This window comes from Panthera leo, chromosome B2 (genome assembly GCF_018350215.1).
Source record: "Panthera leo isolate Ple1 chromosome B2, P.leo_Ple1_pat1.1, whole genome shotgun sequence".
NCBI classification, from domain to species: domain Eukaryota; kingdom Metazoa; phylum Chordata; class Mammalia; order Carnivora; family Felidae; genus Panthera; species Panthera leo.
The window spans coordinates 45914513-45925853 of NC_056683.1; positions in this window are offsets into that span (position 1 = coordinate 45914513).

Below are 11341 nucleotides of genomic sequence, written 5' to 3' on the forward strand. Positions count from 1 at the left end.
TTGAGATTATCCATGTGTTATTTTTCTCTGATTTTTTTTCTCTCTTTTGGTCTTTCTGCTTAGCCCTCATTGGGTTTGGTTGTCTAGAGGGAATTCTGAGAAGATTAAAACAAATTATGTTGTTGGCAGTGATCACCTCTATGTCCCCTTCCTTCATAGTTTAAAGTCTTCTTTTACCTACTTTCTGTGTGCATCCCCCATCTCCATTTCTGTTCTCTTTCTTCCCTTCTAAACATTTCTGGTCTAATTAGCAATTTAGTTTTTCAGAGCTGATTTTGCATGTACAAACTGTAGTTAATTACACAGCTGTGTGCTGGAATTATACAGGCTCTTCTCTGTGAAAAACTCTAAAACTTCTCAGTTTAAAAAACTATCCCTAATGTCATGTTAATTTATGAAAGGACCCAGAATAAGTTCTGGTCTCAGTCTGTCCCAAGGTATTTCTCGAAGCCAGTTCTCTTTGTCTTTTACTTATTTTCACTGGAAATAGCACTTTGTTCTTTCCCTGATAGTCCTTGGTAATGTTAGAACGTCCTCTAAAATTCCTTGAAACTTACTCGGATTCTCAGGAGATGTTTCATTTGTGGAGTTAGATTTCTAGTTCAGTAGTATATGGATTGTGATCATTTGTATTGTTCAGGTTTCAGTCTTTTACGGTGTTAAAATGTGTGTATCCCCACCCCCAAGCCCAACCTGTGCTATTCACCTTGGGTGAAAAACACTACTGATTCACAGCAGAGCTTGTCACCTCATTAATACCGACTTCTTCTACTAGGGACTGGGTACTCCTATCTAAATCACCCCAAGCACCCAATGAACGAGGCAAGGCCTACAATTAGATGTAGTGGGAACAGCTGGAAATATTTTATATCTGTTTCTATAAACTGCCTCTTTCCTAAGGGCAGAGGAAAGGTTATTAAACAAGGCCTTTGGAATGAGAAGGAATTTTGCCATTTATGTTGGGTTTCAGGATCACATTATAATTACTGGACCCACATTCATATCCTTTCCTTCCTATCAGTTAAAAGTTACTGTGCTGTATATTTGGACTTGCAAGATGTAGGCAACTTTTACCAAATTAAACTAAATGGTTACAGAGAGTAGCCAATAAAGCTCATTTAAGAATAACCTGGAGGGGCGCCTGGGTGGCTCAGGCAGTTGAGTGTCAGACTTTGGCTCAAGTCACAATCTCAAGGTTCATGAGTTCGAGCCCCATGTCGGGTTCTGTGCTGACAGCTCAGAGCCTGGAACCTGCTTTGGATTCTGTGTCTCTCTCTCTCTCTCTCTCTGCCCCTCCCCTGCTTGCACTTGTCTCTCAAAAATGAATAAATGTTACAAAAAATTAAAAAAAAAGAATAACGTGGAGTTAGTTATACGTTACAGTGTTGGTTTTCACTGCAGAAGAAATATTGACATTAGAAGGTAACTGAAAACCCAATAGGCTTCCTCCAGCAAAGTGTGATTTGAAAGATGTACTAAAACCAAAGTTACATCAAAATATCTCAGCCTCAGGTGACCGCTCAGGCTTTCCTGAACTGAAATTCTTACCAGGTTTCACCAGCATCTGCCTTTTCCACATGGCCCATCTAAAGATATTGAGACCCTTCACCCAATATTATCTTTATTATAATTATGTAACTATAATTATATATTACATGATAATTATAAAAATATTTTATTAAACCACAAAGGAGAATTATTTCAATACACTTTAATTTATCCCTAGTTATACATTAAAGAGAAAAGAACTGCAATGAACTATAAAACAGTGTTCAGCAGGACACTGATATTTTCAATAATAACATGGGTACGGTCATAATGAAACTATTATACATATATTATAGGATGAGGCAAATAAGTACACTAATGGCACATGCAACCAAGGTTTAACAGACAAATAGATGCAAACAAGAAATATTTATTTTATATTTTTTAATTTTTTAAGTTGTAAGAAATATATTTATTTAAATCAATAATGATATCAGGAGTAGAATTTAGTGATTCATCATGTATATATAACACCCAGTGGCTCATCCCAACAAGTGCCCTCCTTAATGCCCATCATCCATTTATCCCTTCCCCCCACCCACCTCCCCTCCAGCAACCCTCAGTTTGTTCTCTGTATTTAAGAGTCTCTTATTGTTTGCCTCCCTCTGTTTATATCTTATTTTTCCTTCCCCTTCCCTTCATCTGTTGTGTTTCTTAAATTCCACATATGAGTGAAATCATAGGATACTTATATTTCTCTGACTTGCTTAGCATTATACCCTCTAGTTCATATTTTAGCAAATGGCAAGATTTCATTCTTTTTGATTCCTGAGTAACTCAAACACACACACACACACCCCACACCCCACACCCCACATCTTATTTATCCATTCATCAGTCAATGGACATTTGGGCTCTTTCCACAATTTGGCTATTGTTGATAGCGCTGCTATAAACATTGGGGTGCATGTTTGTTTTCATGCATGTTTGTTTCATGCCGTTTGTTTCAGCATTTTTGTATCTTTTGGATAAATACCTAGTAGGGCAATTGCTGGATCATAGGGTAGTTCTCTTTTTAATTTTTTGAGGGACCTCCACACTGTTTTTCAGAGTGGCTGCACCAGTTTGCATTCCCACCAACAGTGCGAGAGGGTTCCCCTTTCTCTGCATCCTCTCCAGCATCTATAGTCTCCTGATTTGTTCATTTTAGCCATTCTGACTGGTGTGAGGTGGTATCTGAGTGTGATTTTGATTTACATTTCCCTGAGGAAATATTTTAAATAGTTGATCAGAATGTCTGTATCCTTCAACTTAAAAATATCAGTGTAAACTCTTAATCTGCAAAAAAAAAAATTCTTTATTGATCTTGATGGCTGAAAAGTTCTGGTATCCCAATCCACTAACAATGATTATCTCTCATCTAGATATGGTCTCCTAATTCTGTTTTTCATAGAAAGCAAGCAGAGTGGCTCAAAGAAATGGTTGGTCTTAGATCTGGCCAGGCAGAAAATATAGAGTGTTAACACCAGAAAGCAAATAATTTATCAAATACTGCTGGTACTGTGCTAAATGGAAACAAGCCAATTTGAAAGGATATCTCTGGTTAAAATGGAAAATTTGAAGGGTGCTTGCATGGGTCAGTTGATTAAGCATCCAACTCTTGATTTCGGCTCAGGCATGATCTCAGGGTTCATGAGTTGGAGCCCCACCTGGGGCTCTGTGCTGTCAGCACTGAGTCTGCTGCTCTCTTGTCCTCCCTCTCTGCCCCTCCCCCACTCACACACATAGTCTCTAAGTAAACATGAAAACAAATTTTTTTTAATGGAAAATTTGAGTACCACAAAGAATAATGACTGAAATGGATTGAAATCCATCAAATATGTTAAAAATCCATAATTTCAAAATGAAAATAAAACAAATTGGTCATCTTGAAATTTTTCTAGCACATCAATTTCTTATTGTTCTGAAAGGTAGTACATAGGGGCACAGAATCAAGAACACATCCTGCCAATACTTTACCGCCTGCTCCTCATGATGGACAGATGCTCTTAGAAAATAATTCCTACTAACGAACTCAAAACATTTTTAAACTCAACAGTAGAGATGGTGACATTGAGCAGGGATGATACGTAAAGCAAATTTGGCTATCAAACATTTATATGATGAAATGTTTAAAACGTCAAAGCAAATACTAGAAATTGTGAGGGATTAGGGAGAAGGTGTTGGTTCTGTCTGTCTAGGGAGTAGAGTGTGATTTATGAATGGAACAGATTAAAGACAGAATAAGGATATTCTATCTTTAGATATGTTTAGAGGTTTTGACTTTATTTATACACTGAGTAGCCATAAAAGGTTTTTGAGAAATGGATGTAAATATTTCCACCTGTGTTTTACAACTGCATTTCTGTTGGTAAAATGGAATATGTGGATTAAGAGGTGAAACCTTGCTGGCAGAGAAGTTAGTTGGTATATTAGGAGATGGTTCCAGAACAGAATGAGTGGATACACAAGTACAGTTAAGTGGGACTGCCAAGGAGACAATGAATATGCAAGAAACTGGAGCTTTAGAAGCATCAAAATGACAGGACCAGTTGAATGTGGAAGAATGGAGGGAAGTAAAACACACCTGTATATGTTTATTGAAACTCCTTAAGAGAAAAGGGATTTTTAACAAAATTTGTATAAGGAGACTTTTCTCTTTGATATCTTTAACCAAGTGTGTGTGTGTGTGTGTATTATTTTTTATATCATTTACTCTTCTTATCCACCATTATGCTAAAAGTAGCCCGAGAATGAGGTTAGCTCAACATTTGCTTTTGCTCAAGGCTACGTCCAGTAAATTAATTCTTCCTCCAGTTCAGAAGAGAAATAAATCAATTACCCTTGCTGAAGGGTGGCTATCTTGAGTGATTTTAAGAAAAACTCAGGTCATTCTAAAGAAATGTCCGAAATAGCTACAGAAAGTTAAGAGCAAGATAAGCACTAATTTGCGATCTCCTTCATTCCAGTGATGGTGAGCTTAATAGAGGACAAATTTTATCACCAGGTCTTTTCAGGGTCAAACTGATATTTTAGTATTTCTATGAATATGCTGCACTGTCTGAGATGAAGTCTGTGTTTGTGAGATAGGTGTAAGGCTGAACCTTAGCACTAAAAGGACAACAATATCCATTTTACTTCCGAGAAAGCTCTTTGTACCTTAAATCTTCCTGACTCCCTTTCCCCCTATTTCTTTGTGTATATTGTCTTTCATAAATGAGAACCTAAGAGACAGTGGGACAATGGACTACGAACTGATTGAGGACGATTGATTTTTAATTACTTGGATAAACTAGGCATCTCTTTAGTGATTAGTAAGTTACCTTGAAAAGGAAGAGGAAAGCAAGTGGTTAAGTTTGTTTACACATAGGAAAATATAAATAAAGCTAGATTTTTTTTTTCCTGTTTTGCTCTATCTCTGGGAAAGCCTGGACGCCTGTCTTTAACTCTTGGCTAAGCTAAGAACAATAGGAGTTATGATGTGTTCTGCAAAGTCTGACATCTTCCTGGTAACCACCAGGGGCAGTTTGCTTACTGATAATTTTTACCTGGAATAACCAGTTAGATAGTCTGGCTTGATGAAGTGACCATGTGAGCATAAAAACACCACTGGGAACTCCTGCCTTGAGTATGAGTGAGTGTGTATCTGAGAAGTCTCATGAGTGCTTTCAAATAATGAAACTTAAAAACTTTGCAAAGTACATTCTTGGCAAAAGAACATTAGGTAGGCAAGGGGACAAAAGAGAGAAACTGGGAGATGTAGTAAGTTGGGGATTTGAGAAAGGACTGCTTCAGCTTTAGGTATTTAGAGCTATTTTGAATGGTGCATAATTCACTTAAATTAAGTCCAAGATTGATGAAGAGCTATCACTGAACTCACTAGTAAGTGCTCATGAGATCTCCTATTTTCGTTATTTTTTTCCTTAGGATGTACTGCAATAAGATAATAAATCAAGCCCTGAACATTGCTGAAGTATGTCCAGAAAAGGAGTAGGATACCAAACAGACAAAACCAAGAACAATGCAGTCCAGGGTCAATGAAGACATGGAATGTGCTGCTTTCCATGTCCTTCACTGTGAAGCATTCGAGACCGAAGTTCTCTGTTGTCTCTAAAAACTGATAAGAATTATCATATGAACCAATGAGCAGACAGGATACTGGTTTGAAAAGCTCTTATAATTCTGTCACATTTGAATTTAGGTCTAAAATTATGAGTCTCTTACCTTCTGTTTCCAGGAAAAGAGAAAATCTTGTCAAATCTCACATGATTTATGCATGCTGACCTTGCTTGAAAAATCAGACTTAATGCCAGGTTATTAATGTTTGAAATTGGGTTAACAGACATTTCATTCTGGACCCACATTTTAGTGCTATATACTGTTTTTTTGTAGCCCAGGCTGCACATGAGCAGATATTACTCATCACTTTTTGGAACTATTACCTTTTTCACATTTTCAATTAAAAAAATTCCATCACTTCCAAATGATCAACTAAAACTCCACTGTAAAATAATAACAATTCTCCATTTGACTCTCTAGAATCGATATGCAGTCAGAAAAACAAATGGCAAATGACAATTCTCAAAGGTTTAAACTATGGAAAGGCAGAAGGAAACATTTTTAAAATTTCAAATTCCAATCTGAAATATAATTTTTTTTTACAGTGAGCAGAAGCATGCAAATTTTGAATCATAGACTGGGAACTAGCTTCTTGTCACATCCGCTGTATTCTTTGGGTCCAATCAAGTTGGATAATCCAGACTCAAGGGAGAAGATGCTATCCTCTGTCTCTTGATGTGAGAATCTGTAAAGTCACATTATAAAGGGAATGGGAACAGGGTTGACTGAAGGCTTGTGGTCATTTTTGGCATCTAACACACCAGGAAAATTCAAATAAAAATAAAGTGTCATAGGCATTGAACTAGATGGCTTAAGATCCAGTCCAATTTTCTACTGTCTAAACAGGTAAAAAATGTTCACTTTGAAAAAAAAAATTCTTGTGAAGGAAATTTGTTAGAATACTGCTTAACATTTTAACATAAATGAATTCAATTCTTAGAGATGTGTAGAGAACTCTATATAATATTTTAATATTCTTAGTGTTATATAAGGACATCATTACAATAACCCTGTGTTCTGATTTTTCTATTATAATCCCATAGTGTTTAAATGTTTTATCATTTTCTACATTCTATTCCATATCCTCCAAATCTAGTCCATTTTTGACAGGTATTGTGTCCTCATTTTTTATTCTGGGAAATGTCATTCTTGTATGAAAAGCTTACTTTCAAATGTGTATGTATGTTTATACATATTAATTGGACTTAGTTAATAGAGAATAGAGAAAATTGACTGGTTAATAGGTATACAAGTCTGATAGATGGCTAGAAAGAGGCTATAAATGTTGGGGAATATCTAAGAGTACATAGCAAAATCTATTCTCAAGAGAACTTCAGCAAGCACAGAGTAGGCATTACCTGGAGAGTTGCCAGAAATGCATTCATCATAGTAAAGTCAGTGACCTAGGGCAGTTAGTTATCTGGGAGACACGGGACTATCTAGGAGGGCACTTGTTACGATGAGCATTGGGTGTAGTATGTATGTGAACTAAATAGAATTTAAAAAGTTGAAAAAAAAGAAAGTATCAGTGATCCCAGAGTAGATCAAGCAAGGGAAAGACTGAACACACTGAGTGTGGACCAAAGCCTATGTGCTGGCACTCTGTAACAGCTAGCCTCCCTCCGTGCGTCAACAATATCAATGCAGTGCAGAATGAAGTCCTGTGGTGGGGCCTTCCCAGATCCTGCAGGTGGAAATGTAGGTGAAAGGGGAGAAGATTACAATGAGTCAGCATATCTGGGAGAAATGGTTCACACATGTTCTTTTTGAAAAAAGTCTGCTGGGGCGCCTGGGTGGCTCAGTCGGTTAAGCGTCTGGCTTCGGCTCAGGTCATGATCTCACAGTCCGTGAGTTCGAGCCCCGCGTCGGGCTCTGTGCTGACAGCGCAGAGCCTGGAGCCTGCTTCCGATTCTGTGTCTCCCTCTCTCTCTGCCCCTCCCCTGCTCATGCTCTGCCTCTCTCTGTCTCAAAAATAAATAAAAACATTAAAAAAAATTTTTAAAAAGTCTGTAGTAATTAGGACTATATGACTTGTTGGGCATTTATATTTGCCAGTCATTAACTGTGTGACATTGGATGTTACTTAACCTTGTTGTTTCTGTTTCCCATTATATGAAGAATACTGAGGTACTGCTAAGCACCTAATTCAGACGGTTATTGTGAGAATTAAATAAACTTGTATAGGTATTTGGTAAAGAGTCATTTCAAAACTTAGTGGCTTAAAACAATGGCAGGATTTATTTTGTTCAGAAATTTGTAATTGGTGCAGGGATAACTTATCTCTGGTCCCCCTCATCATCACCTGGCGTGCATAAAGGCCATTCACTCAGAGTCTGTGCCTCCCTGTGAACTCACCAGCAGAGCCCAATTCTCAGAAGGAAGACCTATGAGTGAGATTTTTACCACCAAACCCCAAAAAATGATTTTTTTGCAGTCCAACAGCTTTTGCTCCAGTTTCTGAACTCCTAGATGAAGATAATTAGTAATATAAATCTTTAAAATTTCTTTTTTCCAGTTTGTCCTGGCCACACTTGTCAACTTTGATAATGAAGCATATACTGAGGATTGTGATTGCTTTGAATACATTGTGATGTTACAATTTTCAAAGCAGAGATTTTACATTTACTTTTTTTCTAGATGTTCTTGGAACAACTGTAAATACTATCATTAAGAAAAATGGCTTTCTGGGGCACCCGGGTGACTCAAGTCAGTTAAGCATCCAACTCTTCAATTCGGTTCCAGTAATGATCACACAGCTCATGGGATTGTGCCCTGTGTCAGGCTCCTCACTGAGCATGGACCCTGCTTAAGATTCTGTCTCTCTCTGCCCCTCCCCTGCTCACACATTCTCTCAAAAAAAAAAAAAAATGCTTTCGTGGTGATGATTGCTAGATAATCTATAAAAATACAACAGATTTTCATACTGATCCTATATCCAGTGATTTACTAACTTTACTTTTTATATAATAAATGAATCAAAGTATTAGAAACAAGTTTTATTCTTTTGGATATTCTTATATATGCAATAATGCCAACTATTATATAAATTTTATTTTTTTCTTAAGCCTTATAACTTTCTTCTTACCTTAGTATCCTAAAACTTTGAATAGTAAGTAAAAGGCAATCATGAGAGCAGACATCCTTTTTAGGAGAGTGCTTTCAATATTCCTATATTATACTAAGAAAGTTCTGGGACACCTAGGTGGCTCAGTTGGTTAAGCATCCCAATCTTAATTTCAGCTCTGGTTATGATCTCACAGTTCGTGATTTCAAGCCCCACATCAGGCTTTGTGCTGACAGTGTGGAGCCTGCTTGGGATTCTCTCTCTGTACCCCCCATGCTCGCTCGCTCGCTCTCAAAGTAAATACAATAGACTTTTAAAAAAAAATTAAGAAAGCTCTATTCACTGCTAATTGAATTTTGATTATGAATCTATTTTGACTTTTATCAAAAACATTTTTTGCATCTATAAAGATCATTGTATTTTTCTCCTTTACTCTGTAAATGTAAGTGGAACACATTGGTTTATTTTCAGATGCTAAACTACCTTACCTTTTTGAACAAGTCCAAATTTTGTATCCTATTATAAATTTGCATATAATTATTTTATATGTCATTTGATCAGTAACTTTGTTTAAATTTTTGTATGTATGTCTATAAAAGAGAATACCCTCTATAACTTCCCTTAAAATATCCTTGAGAAGATTTTTGTAAGGTTATGTAGATTAGTTTTATAAAATATATTGGGAAGTATTATTTTTGTCTTCTGGAAATATTTGCATACAATTAGCCTTAAGTATTTAAAATAATACATTGGTGAGGGTATTTGGATATGGAGTTACTCCTTTATGGAAACTTCAATTGTACAAATGTGCTACTTCTCCTTGGTAAGTTGTTTTGCAAGATTTATGTCTACTGTGTTAAAAAGGATCTGGTATCTTTTCCTTTTATATTACTTACTTGTCTTTCTCTCTCCCTTTCTTCTGGCTTTGACCAGTCTTGTCAGACTAATAGTTAATATTATATATTTCAGTGCGTATTTAATTTCTTCTATTCTTCATTGGTATTTCCTAATTCTTAAAAAGTAGACTTAGAACATCAAATTCCCTTTTATTCTTTTCTTACATACACATTTAAGTCTATGCATTATTCTGTAAGTACCTCCTTGGTTATATTTCAAAGCTTTTGGATGCATATTTTTATTGTATGTCAATTCAAACATTTTTTATGTTTATTTTTGAGAGAGAGCAAGCACACAAGCTAGGGAGGGGCAGAGAGAGACAGGGAGACCGAGGATCTGAAGCAGGTTCTGCACTATCATTGCAGAACCTGATGTGGGGCTCAAACTCATGAAATGTGACATCACAGCCTGAGCCGAAGTTGGATGCTTAACTGGCTGAGCCACCCAGTGCCTCTAAATATTTTTTTAATTTCTATTGTGACATCTTTGATCCATAAGCTATGCATTATTTATAAGTGAATTAATACCCTCACATTTCAGGGTTTTAAAAATACAAATAATTGTTATTTCATTGCTTAAAATGTGCTCAAAGACCATTCTCTAATGTCCATTTAGAACTCCATAAGGCTATCAGCTGATTTCACAGCAGAAATTTTACAGGCTAGGAGAGAATGGCATGACATATTCAAAGTGCTAAAGGAAAATGCCTACAACCACGAATACTCTCTTTCTCCTCAATTCTGATTGATAGCTTTGTTAGGTAAATTGGCCTTAAAAGAAATGTTTAAATACCTTTTTAAGTAGAAAAGAAAAGATCATAACTAAAAGAAAAAAAAAGAAAATGGGTAAAAGCAAATATACAGTAAAGGCAGTAGATCAACCATTTATAAAGTTTCTATAAAGGTTAAAAGACAAGATAAAAAGACCTAAAATATGACACCCTCTACATAAAATAAACGGGAAGGAAGTAAAAATTAAGAGCTTTTAGAACGTGTTTGCCAAAAGTGACCATCAACTTAACATACTTTGCCATATGTAGGATAATATACATAAACCTCGTGGAAACCACACACCACACCAAAATCCTATAATAGATATACAAAAAATAAAGGGAAAGGAATCCAAACATAACACTAAAGAAGGTCACCAAGTCATAGGGGAAGAGAGCAAGAGAGGAAAGGAACAAAGAAGTACTACAAAACAAGAAAAAATTAAATACATATTGATAACTACTTTAAATGTAAATGGACTAAATGTTCTAATCAAAAGACATTGGGTGAATTAATGGATAAAACAAGATCCATATAAGTTACCTATAAGAGACTCCCTTCCTACCTAAAGATACATACAGAACAAAAGTGAAAAGATATTCCATGGAAATAAAAGCTAGGTTAGCAATACTAAAATATCAAACAAAATAGACTTTAAAACAGAGAAAAGCACTGTGTAATTATAAGTGGAACAACACAACAAGAAGATAAAACAATTGTAAAGATCTATGCATGCAATATAGGAGCATCCAAAGCTACGAAGCAAATATTAACAGACATTAAGGGAGAAACTTACAGTATTACAAAAATAGTAGAGGAATTTAACACCCTACTTGCATCAGTGAAAAAATAGTGAACAACACATTCGACCACAGGGACTTAACAAATATATACAGAACATTCCATTCCAAAATTACAGAATACACTCTCCACCCACCCCCCCCCCAACCAGGACACATGGAAC